At 35.5% G+C, this 14,680-nt stretch overlaps 1 non-coding gene across 1 annotated transcript; it reads left to right on the top strand.

The window, feature by feature from the left end:
- Positions 1 to 9,649: 9,649 nt before the first annotated feature.
- Positions 9,650 to 9,756, top strand: LOC141683132 (small nucleolar RNA R71). The gene has a single exon (XR_012560126.1). It is a non-coding gene; the product is annotated as a small nucleolar RNA R71 (small nucleolar RNA).
- Positions 9,757 to 14,680: the final 4,924 nt, after the last annotated feature.

Here is a 14,680-nt window from a genome sequence, read left to right on the forward strand (position 1 = left end):
TTGATACTGGTACTCCATGACGCATCACAATTTCTTTAAGATATAAATGCACTAGCTTGTCCAATGAAAATCTCTCATTAATTGGAAGAAAATGTGCTGATTTCGTCAATCGATCAATAATAACCCAAATTGCATCGTGATTGGCTTTCGTCCTTGGAAGTCCCACTACGAAATCCATCGCTAGATGTTCCCATTTCCATTCTGGAATGTCTAATGGTTGCAATAACCCACTCGGACGTTGATGCTCTGCTTTAACTCACTGGCATGTGTAGCATTTACTCACCCATTCTGCTATCTCCTTCTTCATATTCGGCCACCAAAAGTTTTCCTTCAAATCGCGATACATTTTCGTGCTTCCTGGATGAATGGAATATTTCGAATTGTGCGCATCTCGCATAATTTCTTCTTTTAATTCTACCACATTAGGGATCCAGATTCTTGACGTAAAACGTAAAATTCCTTCATTATCTTTCTGAGTTGTAATCTCTTCTCCTGTTAAGTTGTCGTCTTGACTCATCACTTTATCTTGACAATGGCGAATCTTTTCTAGCAACCCTGGTTGAAAAGTCATAGCGTAAATAGTTCCTGCAGATTCATGAGGAATACGAATCTCAATTTCCAATTTGTCGAATTCTTTAACCAATTCTTCACATGAAGTTAACCGATTCAATCTTTCTTTTCTGCTTAGTGCATCTGCTACAACATTTGCTTTTCCTGGATGATAACTGATTGTAACATCATAATCTTTAATTAATTCCAGCCATTGACGTTGTCGCATGTTCAGTTCCTTTTGCGTGAAGATATACTTCAGACTTTTATGATCCGTGTAGATTTCACATTTTTCACCGTACAGATAATGTCTCCAAAGCTTCAATGCAAATACAATTGCTGCCAATTCCAGATCATGCGTAGGATATTTCTGCTCATGAGGTTTAAGTTGTCTCGACGCATATGCAATGACGTTACCATATTGCATCAACACACATCCTAAACCACGATATGAAGCGTCACTGTAAATAACAAAATTTCCTTGCTCGTCTGGCAGTACCAATACTGGTGCAGTCACCAACCGATTCTTCAACTCTTGAAAACTTTCTTCATATTTACTATTCCATTCAAACTTTTCACTTTGTCGAGTTAACTTGGTCAACGGTGTTGCTATCTTCGCAAAATCTTTGACAAATCTTCGATAATATCCTGCCAAACCTAAGAAACTTCGAACCTCTGTCGGCGTCTTTGGTCTTTCCCAATTCAACACAGCTTCAATCTTTGTTGGATCAACTTGAATGCCTTCTCTGCTGATGATATGCCCTAGAAACTGCACTTCTTTCAACCAAAATTCACATTTTGAAAATTTTGCATAAAGCTGCTCCTTTCGTAATATCTCCAATGTCGTTCTTAAATGCGCTGCATGCTCTTCTTCCGTCTTTGAGTAGATCAAGATGTCATCAATAATTACAATGATAAACTTATCCAAATACTTCTTGAATATTCGATTCATCAAATCCATAAACGCTGCAGGTGCATTCGTTAATCCAAAAGCCATCACAAGAAATTCATAGTGTCCGTACCTCATTCTAAATGCTGTCTTTGGAATATCTTCGGCCTTGATCTTTAACTGATGATAGCCTGATTGTAAGTCGATTTTCGAAAACCATGCTGCTCCTTTTAATTGATCAAATAAATCATCGATGCGAGGTAAAGGATATTTATTGTTGATAGTTAACTTGTTCAGCTCACGATAATCAATACACAGTCGCATACTGCCATCCTTCTTTTTCACGAACAATACTGGTGCGCCCCATGGGGATACACTTGGCCTTATAATTCCTTTGTCAAGAAGTTCTTGCAACTGCTTTGCTAGTTCCCTCATTTCAACGGGTGCCATTCGATATGGAGCTTTCGAAATTGGTTCGGTCCCTGGCGTCAAGTCAATAGTGAACTCGATTTCTCGATCTGGTGGAAGTCCTGATAATTCGTCTGGAAAAACAACAAGAAATTCACAAACTACAGGAATATCTTCAATCTTCGGATTTCCCTTATCAACATCCCGTATATAGGCTAAATAAGCTTGACATCCTTGGCGTAGCAATCTTCTCGTCTGCATTATTGATAGGAATTTCTGCTTTTGCTTCTCACCTTTAAATATTACCGTTTCATTTTCTTCAGTTTGCAATTTCACTCTCTTATTCGCACAGTCAATTTGAGCATTATTACTAGATAGCCAATCCATTCCTAGAATAACATCAAACTCCCCTAACCTAAAAGGTATCAAATCAACTGAAAAATGATATCTTCCTATCTCAATATCACAACTCGGGCATACTCGATCTACTGCAACCTGATCATTATTCGCTAATTTTATGACTAACACTTCATCTAACCACTGTACCTCACAATTTATTTTTGAGATAAAAGTTTCAGAAATAAAAGATCTAGTAGCTCCTGAATCAATCAATACCAAAGCATTTACGAAATTTACAGGGAGTGTACCTGCAACCACATTCGGACTCTGTACCGCTTCCTTCATTGACATGTTGAAAGTCTTTGCTTTGGGCTGATGTTGCTGTGGTAGTGGAGGTGGAGGTAATGCTAAAACTCTTGGAATACTAGCGGCCATTGCAATTCCTCTGCAGTCTCTGGCGATATGTCCTTTTCTCCCACATTGAAAACAAGTAACTTCTGCTTTTCCCCTCGGACATTCTCCAGAATAGTGTCCCCTTTGCTTGCACTTGAAATACGTGACATTTGGCTTGTTGCAAATTCCCGTATGCTTTCTACCACACGTTCTGCAATCAGGTACAGGCGGTCGAATAAGCCTTTGCTGAGTTGGGGCAGGTAGTCGATTACCCATCCTCTGGTTGTTTTGTTCTGGCCTCCTAAAGTTTACTTTTCCTCGAGCTTGAAATCCCGGCCTTTTGTTGAAACGATTCTGAAAATTCCCTGGTCCTTTCTCTTTCTGAGCTGCTTCGCTTTCTCCTTCAATAATCATAGCCTTCTGAACAACAGCCGTATAAGTTGTCAATTCAAACACAGCTATCCTGCTACGAATCCATGGTTTTAGTCCTTGCTGAAATCTCTTGGCCCGCTTCTCGTCCGTATCCACCTGCTCTGGAACAAACCTTGCCAATTCAGTAAACTTGGTCTCATAATCCGCAACCGATAAGTTGTCTTATTTCAGCTCCAGGAACTTGATCTCCATCTGGTTTTTCATAAAACGAGGAAAATATTTCTCCAAGAAAAGATCAGTGAATCTATCCCAGGTCACCACACCTTCTTCTTCCAAAGCTTTCTTCGATTCCCACCAGTAATTAGCTTCGCCTTTCAGGTAATAGCTAGCAAAATCCGTCTCCTGCTCTTCCTCAACCTTTACCAACGAAAAAGCCTTTTCCATCTCTTTCAGCCAAGCTCTCGCTTTTGTATGATCCGTGGAACCCATAAATTCCGGTGGCTTCACCGACTGAAATTGCTTGAAAGTGGTCGTAGGCGCTGCTGGTGGTACTTGATGTCCTGGATGAGCGGCTTGCTGTAACATCTGTTGCTGGAACTGCTGCTGTTGCTGCTGCATTTATTGTTGCATCATCAACATTTGCTGTTGCATGAGATTAAACATCTGATCCATCTGTTTATTATTATTTTGGCCCTCGGTGTTCCCATTCGATGAATCGGGTTGTGCTTTTCTTTTAGGTGCCATCTTTCTGGTAAATAAACAATGGTCTTCTTTAATAACAGTATATTAAACATATATTAAAACAGTCGATTTGAGAAAATAAAACAGCTTATTAAATAACTGAATAGATAAAACAGTATGATGTGTTTTTTTTAAACATAAGGGTACAACATGATCGTAAATAAAACTACATTTGTAAATATGCAATGGTACTGAAATAAATATAAATGCTTAAATAACTGGAAATAAAATAAAGAAACGTGCAAAAGATCATCTCGTATATATATATAGGTAGAAGACCAGCTACAGGTGTCAGTGCTTGATACAAAAACCTATGATATAACAGTCATACTGCTACTACTACTATCGGTTAAAGTCAGTAACTACACTCATACAAACTAGTCATACAATACTATGCTGCCTCTATCTACAAAATATACATAATACAACACTCATTGATCTGCTGGTCTCAAAATCCTGGTGGTACGTGGCTCAACTCCTCCTGCAATGCCTCTAGCACTGCCTCGGTCCTCTCTGTAGATGATGATAAAGAAGCCATCTAATATACATAAAAATAATAACACAAAAATAATCAAATCACAATCCTAAACTCATAACTTCTAATCACATAGACAAACAATCCTAACACTCTTACTCTCATCCTATCTCATTTTCCTATCTTATCTTAGCCCTAACGTTCTTGTTTTCAAAGGTCAAACCTAAGCTCTGATACCAACTATAACACCCTCCAAATCCGGGGTATAGATTTGGGGCATTATTAACAACAATTACCGACTAAACCTGCACAAGCGGAATATAAATATAATAATTACCCTGAACTATCACTACTCAGGATCTTTTAAGGTCTGAGTTTGAAAACAAGAATCACGCACTACATTTTATTACAAACCCAACTAAATAAAACCTGTCTCAAGAATTATCTTTGATACAAAACTTTATTCTACCTACAGTTTCACTACACAACTTTTATTCAAACTACACAAGACTTTTATTCAACCCAACATTACTACTTATCCTGCTACACCTGATCTGGCAATTCAAAGCTCTCTTCGGAAATAGGAAGGAACACTCTTGGTATAAGAGGGTCCCGCTGCTTGACTCGCTTCTTGACTATGAGGGTCCTGATGGGTTTCATTCTCTACCTTAACTGTAAAACAATAGGAGTAACAATAAAAAGGGATGAGCCAAAATTGCTCAACAAGCCTGCAAAAATATATATATAGTATAGAAAAAGAGAAATGAGAGAAAAAATAAGCTGCTGGTTGTAACAACCATCTGTATCTGTATCGAATAGTAATTTGCCAATGATGGCGAGTGCCAAATGAACAAGACTGGAAACAAGAACCAACATATGCACTATAACCCGCTGATCAGTCAGGATACAGTGCGAATCTATACCCAACTGTATAGATCCAACCAACATAAGGAGTACTCAGGCAACTATGGCCTATTAATTAAAGGTTTGAGTAAAACCCAGCCTGTATCGTAACCATCCAGTCCGAAGTTTAGCATCCGAAACAATCGGAATGCTTTTGATGTATCCCAACATCAGGATATATCATAATATATGTAACAAGGGTAAAAATATTGGAATATGAATAGAAGATTCAATAAATTGGGAGAAATCAAGAATCGAAATGAAATAGAAACAAGAATCAATAGATATGTATCAGTGCATATGAACAAGAATTATCAAAGTGTAATTGATATGTAAAATGGGGTATAATTCACTATTCTGAATTTAGAATAGGGGAAAAACTTGCCTTGCGCGTACTTAACCTAATTCAACACACCACCTTCTGTCCCTAGCTTACTCTGCCTTGCTAACACTGAACCAATCATGGAAAGATAGTTGTTTAGATAACTTACTATATACGTGTATCTTGAATTGATATCACGTAACCTTATCAGTCTACCCATGCATTTCTATCTGACTCGCATGTATACACATATATTGATATAGCACATAGGTTCACATAATCACATAAAGCACATAGCACATAAAGCACATAATCAATTTTTAGACTTATAATTATTTTTATTGGATTCGTTTCATTTTTCTGAGTCTAGGGGTCTTCGTTTCGCTCAAATCGGATTAACGGTTGAATTATTATGAATTAAACAAGATTTAATTAATTAATAATTAATTATAAATAATTTATTATAATTACATAATCCTTAATTATAGTTTTAAATAATTATTTAATAATTATTGTATGTTAAAATAATTAATCCCTAATTACTAGGATTAATTATAATTTTATTATCATTATTCATAACTTATTATTAATTATTCGATTATATCGATTATTTACAAATAAATAATCGATACAACTAACTGTTACTATCGCTCGAATAATAATTTTAACTTATCAAAATATTACTCGTATAGATACGAGTTACTCGTATTATTCAACTAATTAACGAATTATTAATCATATTATTCAGATATTTTTAATCCTTATTTATTAATTGATTACCTAATTATTAATTAATAAATAAATTATTAAATAAACAATTAAATAATTAAATAAATAACAATTTTCGAATTTCTAAATTAAGAAAATAATTTTGAAATTATTAACAATATTTTTTTTCAGAATTTAAATTTAATTTTTATTAGATTTTTTTTTAGAATTGTTAAAATTGATTTCTGATTTATAAATATAAAATAATTAATTAACAATTACAGAAACAACTTTGCACACAGGAAACAGGGACTTTTCGGATCGAACGGCGGGGAAAGGTAGGAACAGATCGTCGGCGACGCGAAGAAGATGACCGGCGCGGAAGAACTCACCGGAGAAGCCCAGAATCCGGCGAACTTCCGTCGTCCGGTGTCGGTCGATTTCCGGCCAATCATACACCAATCGACTCCGTTTTTGTTCCTAAATCCATCTAAATGTTACCAGGAACTCACCCGTCACCATAGCAGCTCACAATCACCCCACAATCAGCAAAAACGTCCAAAAATTCCGATGAACTCGAAATTTTCCGGCAAGAAACCCAAACCCCTCAAAACACAACCAAACAACTTGATTTTTATGCCAAATTAAAGTACTGAGTATCTATAATCAATTCCCATCAACAAAAACAATAGATAACATCTCGAAATCTGAAAAAAATGAAATCAAAAGCACTAAAACCCAAGAACTCGGCCCATCATTCCAGGGGTTATAAAATCAAAATAAAAATACCTGATTACTCCTAGAACTACAACAAAACTAACTACATAATCCAAACAATCAAATGATTCTTCAAAATCAAAAACCGAAATTCATGCCAAGAACATAAAAATCGATTTTGAGATTAAACAAACCTCAGTTGTTGATATTAGTATCAATAGATTCGTCTCTTCACAAGGATTGTATTGGTTACTCGAGCGTTTTCAGTAGATTAGTAAATCTCCCAAAATCACAGTTTGATCTTCTCCCTTCTTCAAGAACACAAACTTCACCCACACTTTCTAATTTTTATTTTCTGATTTTTAACAATTAATTAATGAATAATTAATAATAAAACAGGTATTTATACTAATGAAAATAATACCCCTAAATAAAATTAAGGGTCTAATTATACATCTAATAAAAATATTTGGCCCTAATTTTTATAATTTTTGGGTATTAATTATGAATTTTTAAATATCCATTAAATATAAAATAAATGCTAAAAATTCCCAAAAATTGTGAATATTACAAAAATGCAAAGAAAAATAATGTATGATAATTTCATGATCATATAAAATAAAAATGTGATTTTTGTGGGGTTTTTGGTACCCGAAGGGGTCCGAAAAAGTCATTTTTCGTGAAAAAGGTAAATTTATAAAACGTTTAAGGGTTCAGAATAGCGATATGGGATAGGGCATTTTTGGCAAAATAGGGCCAATGATTTTGTTTGAAATACGGGCTTTTAAAACATAGTTTTGAGCTGTACAGGTTTTGATATAATATATATATATAACTGATGATAAAATGCTCAATAAATATCCAAAACACGTTTGGATCAAAACAACCAACACATAGCACATAGCAGTTAGGGTTTAACGACTTAACACATTTAACCGCATAATAATACACATAATTTATCATTATTATAATATAATACAAGCGTAATTCCTTGGTCGTTACAAAGGTTATCTCTGTTCAAGTGGTATTGGATGCTCATGACAAGCACAATGTTAAGGAAAATCTGATTGTATTTCTTGAAAATGAAAGGACATATCAGATGTCAGAATCAGATGTGTTAAACAAATCACTGAAAGAACTTAAATTCTTTCATTACCTTTTAGAGGTAAAGTCTGATATTACCAGGAGATGGTCAAACTTCATATTGAAGACCATCAGAGATAAAGCAAGAATTTCTGTTTCAAGAGTTACAGAATTCATTCCTAGTATTGTTGAAGATGATGGAAGTGAAACTCCAATGAAGAAGGATTCTGCTAAGCTTGAAGTATTACTAAATGAGAAATGTATGTGCTACAATGAAGATTTTTCTCATCCTAGGGTAATAAGACTGAATGATGGTTTAGAAAGAAACCATATCTCTGCTTTATGGACTACAATATATCAGATTGGGAGTTAGAATGAAGAGATGAAGCAAGTCAAGACTACAATGCTTGAGGATTAAAGAAGAAAAGCTAATATCAAGCTTTGTCAAGAATCATTATGGAATCAGATTGAGTCAGTGAGACTGGTAAAAGCTACAAGGACTATAAGTTGTAGTTAGTTATCTAGTTAAACTCTTATTGCATTTGTACTTAAATGTTTTTGACATCATCAAATCTATTAACTTGTATATTTTGCTTAATTTACAAGTTGGGGGAGATTGTTAGATATATTTGAGATGTCATGTCTAATATGATTCATGTTTAGTTTTCAGATCTTAACAAACAGGACATATCAGGACTTACTGGAAGTCAGAACTTAATATCAGAACTTAAGGTCATATCAGAACTTAAGTGCGGGAAGACTTTCATATAAGGAAGGAAGTTGATTTACAGTAGAAGATCGAGACTAAAACAAAAGAAGATATGCATGGAAAAAGTTAGAAGACTGGAAGACTTGTAGAAGATATCTGATTGATATATTTTAGGAGACAGAATGATATTCCATATCAATTAGAAGTTATCTTGTAGTTGTGTACTATATAAACACAGACTTAGGGTTTACACTATGTGTGTTATCATTATCGAGAAGATTATACATTGTAACCTAGCAACTCTTAGTAATATTTGTTCATCACTGAGAGAGAACAACAGTTCTTATTGTTACAGAGTTTATTCAATATACTTGATCTTTGTTACATACTTGTTTTAAATCAATTTGATTGTATAAACATTGTATTCAACCCCCTTACAGTGTTGTGTGACCTAACATCTTCTAATTCATATTTTTTATTAGCTTGTTGCAGCTGAAGTTGTTGTCTTGGTGCATATTGCGGTTGCTGAAAACCAGGGGGGTTGTACTGCTTAGCTGGGTACTGCTGATAAGGCTGTTGACCCGCATTTTGAGCGTTGCTCCAGCTGAAATTAGGATGACTGCGGTTATTAGGATGATAGGTAGCTGGCACTGGTTGTTGCGATCGCTGAAAGTTGCTCACGAACTGAGCTGATTTACTAGAAATAGCACACTGATCAGTCTCATGGGCACCATCACAAAGCTCACAGACACTAGAGATTTGATTAACTTCATAATTAGCCAAAATGTCCCCCTTCATCGTCAAAGCCTTAAGTTGGGCAGCGATAGCAGTTGCTGCATCCAACTCCAGAATTCCTGCTACTTTCCCTGAGTCAGTCTCTGGGAAGGATTCTGGTATTCATTAGCAGCCATCAGTTTAATCAGTTCATAAGCTTCATTGTAGCTTTTAGCCCACAAGGCTCCTCCTAATGCTGCATCGAGTATGGGTCTAGAATTAGCACCCAATCTATTGTAGGAATAGTTTATAATCATCCAGTCTGGCATTCCATAGTGTGGGCACTTCCTTAGCATCTCCTTATATCGATCCCAAGCCTCACACAGAGATTCTCCAGTTTGCTCAGCAAACTGAGTAAGAGCATTCCTGATTGCAGCAGTCTTCGCCATAGGGAAGAATTTAGTGAGAAACTTTTGAGCAAGATCTTCCCAAGTAGTGATATACCCTGGTGGTAGAGAATGTAACCAGCACTTAGGTTTATCCCTCAAGGAGAATGGGAAGAATCGCAGTTTAATAACATCTTCAGTCATACCATTGAACTTAAAAGTGTCACAGATCTTGATAAAATCCCTGATGTGCATGTTGGAGTCTTCTGTAGGAGAACCCCCAAACTGAACTGAGTTTTTGTATCATCTGAATCGTGCTTGACTTGATCTTAAAGTGTTAGCCGAGATGGCTGGCCTGATGATGCTTGACTGAATATCATTGATCTTAGGCTGAGAATAGTCCATCAAAGCCTTAGGAATTTCTACTTGATCTCCCATTACTATTAAAGTTGGTTCCTTGAATTTCTCTTCTTCTTCTACCTTCTCTTTGTCCTCAAAAACTTCCTTTCGAATCACTACAACTTCTTCCTCGGCTTGATCCAAAGTTCTCTTATGAGCTCGCAAACGCGTATGCATAAACGCTTGCTAGAGTACATAAAATAAGACAAGGAAACAGATAAGTAACAATGTCCAAGTCAATGAACTTTAACGACCACTGATGACAAACACATAAACTAAAAATTAACACTGAGTCCCCGACAGCGGCGCCAAAAACTTGTTAGTCGCTAAACACGCGCTAAAACTTACGCAAGTATACGCGTTCGCAAGTAGTATAAGATATAAACCAGATTCGTTCCCAAAGAGACTGGTTTAGGTTAAGTTTGTAATTTATGCACTTATGCAACAATGATATGGCTATTATTCAATGCTAAGACGAATAACAATTTGAGTTTTGATTTTACTACAATTAACTATTGAGAATTATACTAGAGAACATTAACTAAAGAGAGTAAAGAGAGTTGAATAATATATAACACAAACATGGGATTCTAACTTCATTAAGTACTTCATTCAATAGCCTTTTCATTGTTAACCTTAGTATGGAATGGTGATGACACTAATCAGATAACATGAAACTGATAAACGCCAAGTTTCGTTGCACGAATACCATACTACCAGACATCCACAAAAGAGATAGAAGCTGAATGGACACCAATTATATTGAGACCAAATATGTCTATAGAATTTGACAACATAATGGTTTAATACACAAGTTATCTATCATGATTATATAGGGCAATTAAGATGGTTAAAATTACCTACAAATCATGCATAACAATAACACATGAACCTATGCTAGCATGGCAAGTTCTAAACCCTTAAATTCAATTTCGCTTCATTAAGAATTAACACACTATCTTTCAAGTTCGCGATGCTCATAAGACGAATTAGCACAACCAATAATAGGTCACCATACAATCACCACACACTAAGTCATCGAAACAAATCAACTAAAGAAATCCATAAATAAATCTGTTAGAACCCCACGATAACGATTAGCCCATAATCAGACTCATCATCAACGTGGGTTCCGATGAAAGCATGGTATAATAAACGTAGTCTTTATAAATGAATAATAAACAAAGTACAAAACAAGAGTATAGGTTCAAGAATAGGAAAACTAGCATCCAACGTTACAACTTAAACAAAGAATTACAAGTTAAAACTAGATCTTCTTCGCCTTGGTTGAATTATGCTAAAATGGTTTTCTTACACCTTCTCTTTGTGCTCTGGTCCATCTCTTTATAAAGTTGAGCTTATTTATATATATATAGCAGCCCCATGCAGAGTAGAAGTCTTCTGGATCAAAAGCCCAATGGAATCAGGATTTCTTTTCTCAACCCGGCGTGACCGCTCGCTTGACCCGCGCGGGCGCGCTGAGCTTCTGGATTTTAGGCACGGGTGCGCGCTATCACAGCGTAGGCGCGCTGACTCCCTGTAAAAAAATCAGACTTCTTCTTTTCCTTGCTGATTTGAGCCGGTTTTTTAAGAGCTTTTATTTTAACACCTCCCTAACACCAAATTAGCACCAAAATAATGATAATTCACCTGATTACTTGGATAATGCCTGAAAATGCAAAAACACTAGAAAATACATTAAAACACCAACAACTTGAGTACAAATACATCAATTCAAAACTTTAAGGAGCATAATAAAGTGTCATAAATGACACTCAACAATTGGGCACTATGGTGACTCAGAATAAATTTGGTTGGCTCATTTATGTTTGGGAAACAGTGAGCTGGGAGTTTAGATTGGAGTCTGAAAATGAGTAAGGGGCAGTGTCAAAAAACGTGGATACATGTGTGCCACATGAGGGCCTGATTTATATATGTGATATATATATATATATATTGTTAGGTCCGTTATCAATTGTAGAGGGGTGAATACAGTTTATGCAAATAATTTGATAAAGTTTTAACAGAATGAACAGTTTTTATATTAGCAGATAAAAACTGATTACAAAAGTACTCTCTCAAAGGATGAACAATTATCCTTGAGAGCTGCTAGGTTATGCGAATAATATATCAATGTATGCAACATATATAGTGTAAACCTAATATGTGCTTATATAGTTCACAATTACATAATCAATAAGGAATCATATTCTATTAAAATAAGGAAACCTAATACATATCTATGTATGATTGCTTTTGAGATAAAGTCTTTCACCGCCTTGAATTTCTGCTTTCATTTCCCTTCGTGAATATCTACTGATGTGAGTAAATCCTGATGACATCAACTGCTGATCATCAAGTACTGATGGACAAGTACTGATGACGTCACCTTCAGTAAATCCTGATATTAAATCCTGATAGTTTATCTCCCGATATCATCAAATATATCTAACAATCTCCCCCAACTTGTGCATTATGTAATTATGTACAAGTTCCAATTGATGATGTCAAAAATATCTAAATGCAGAAATCAAGTAAGCATATTCATTCTTAATTCAGTGAATATCAGACTTTATTCTTCATTCTGAACTCTAAAACAGTCTTGAGCTTCTTCAAGAAACTTCCTCAGCGGATTTTCTTTCATTAAATCCAAATACCATTGCATCCTCTATTTGTGTTCTTTCAATTTATATGTTGATTCATCATTCTGATAGATGGCAACCCTGAGGTCATGTAACTTTGAATTTCCAAGAGATAGATCATCCAGTTCCTGAAACCCAATCTTCTTTTCATCCTGATTAAAAGTTAAGACTTGTCTTCCTAGACTCATTTCTATCTTAGCTCCTCCAATAGGCATATCAATAGCATATTCAGTTTGATCAATGTACTTTGGAATGTAAGTATATTTGTAAGACTTTCCTCTCTGCTTTAATTGTTTCAGGTTCTTTATTAATGTAGACCATCTGGCAGTTACAGGATTGGTTACCTTGAGAATTGTAGCAACAAGTTCTAATTCCTGCCATGGTTTGTCTCTCAACTGTTCTTGAGTCAACCTTAATCTTCTCCCAGACTCTAGAAAATAAATCATTTTCTCTCCAAAAAGATAAATTTGTACTGATATGATCTTCTGTAAGTCTTCAAGAATCACATTATCTCCAATTTCTGTCAGATTAGCATGCTTCCTTAAAATCAAAACATCGCCTATAGATGCATCAGCATTTAACCTTCCCAGACCACTTATGATTCCAGATTTTTTAACATGAGAACTCCCACTATAAATCTTCTTTAATGTTTCAGAGGAATCTCTTCTAGGTGCAGGTTTCTTACTTCCCTATAGTAACTTTCTCTTTTCTTCAAAAGTAAGTTCTGGATTAACAGAGATTATATTTTCAGAATCAGGATTTGATAACTCAGTTTGAATTGGGTTTGAAGAATCATCAACATGAGTAGTATCAGAGGTTATGATTGGTTGAATAACAACAATTTCTTCTTCATTAACTTGAGTAATGTCAGAGGTTAACTTCAGTTTTTCAGCCCAGTTAGCTCCATGAATTTTCTTTCTTTGATGAGCTTGACTGACTTCTTCTTCAACTCCTTCTTCAGTATCAAATGCTTGAGCTACTGTATAGACTGGATCTATCAATGTTTGAGATTTGTTTTCCTTAGATACTGATTTCTTCTTAGCAACAGCTTTGGCTTTAGGCTTTGAAGGCTTAGACTTCTCTTTTATCTCCTCTTTCCCCTTATGACTCTTGTCATCAGTTAAGATAGCTTGAGACCTAAAAGGTCTTTCAGTATCTACCGACTCACTCCTTTATGACCACCCCTTTGGTTGATCTATTAAAAGGATCATCTTCATATGGATCTTGAGAGATAACAGTAGCATTAGTATTTGCTGTCTTAATGGAATTCTTGAATACTTCCTCCATTTGCCTTAGTTGTTATAGATCAACTCCAGTATTTTTATTCTCAAAGATTCTTCTATTCAACTCAGAGTCAAATGCTTGAATCTTTGGGTCATTGTAGAACATAGCTGTCTTTCTGCCTTTTACTTTCAGAGTTTGAAGATACCGACTTGCTTTTGTACCAGCTTCTATCTCCAGAATAATTTGGTTATCATCAGCAGTTGTGACTTTCAGAGTTTGTTGAGTTGTTGTAGTCACAGTCAGTTCTTTTGATTTAACTCTTCTTTCACTTCTCCTACTTTCTCTACCTTGTCTAGATTGAGACCTAGTGACAGTTTTTGATGAGCCACTAACCCCAACTAGGTCTTCACCTCTTCTCCTTACACTATCCTTTTGTCCCTTCTTATTACCTCCATCAGGATTTTCATCATCAACATTTGTTAATGTCAGCTGCTTGCATTTAGACTTAACAATCTTCTCCCCCTTTTTGGCATCATCATTAAGCAATAGAGAAAGAATCAACTCAACTGAATTTTGTACCACTGTAAGTTGTTCAGACATTTGAACTTGCTTAGCTTCCAATCTAGCCTGATTGGCTTCAATTGTAGTCTATCTGGAAACAATTGGTTCAAGGATCTGATTGATTGATTTGAAAAGTAGTTGTTTCT

This window comes from Apium graveolens, chromosome 1 (genome assembly GCF_009905375.1).
Source record: "Apium graveolens cultivar Ventura chromosome 1, ASM990537v1, whole genome shotgun sequence".
Lineage (NCBI taxonomy): Eukaryota > Viridiplantae > Streptophyta > Magnoliopsida > Apiales > Apiaceae > Apium > Apium graveolens.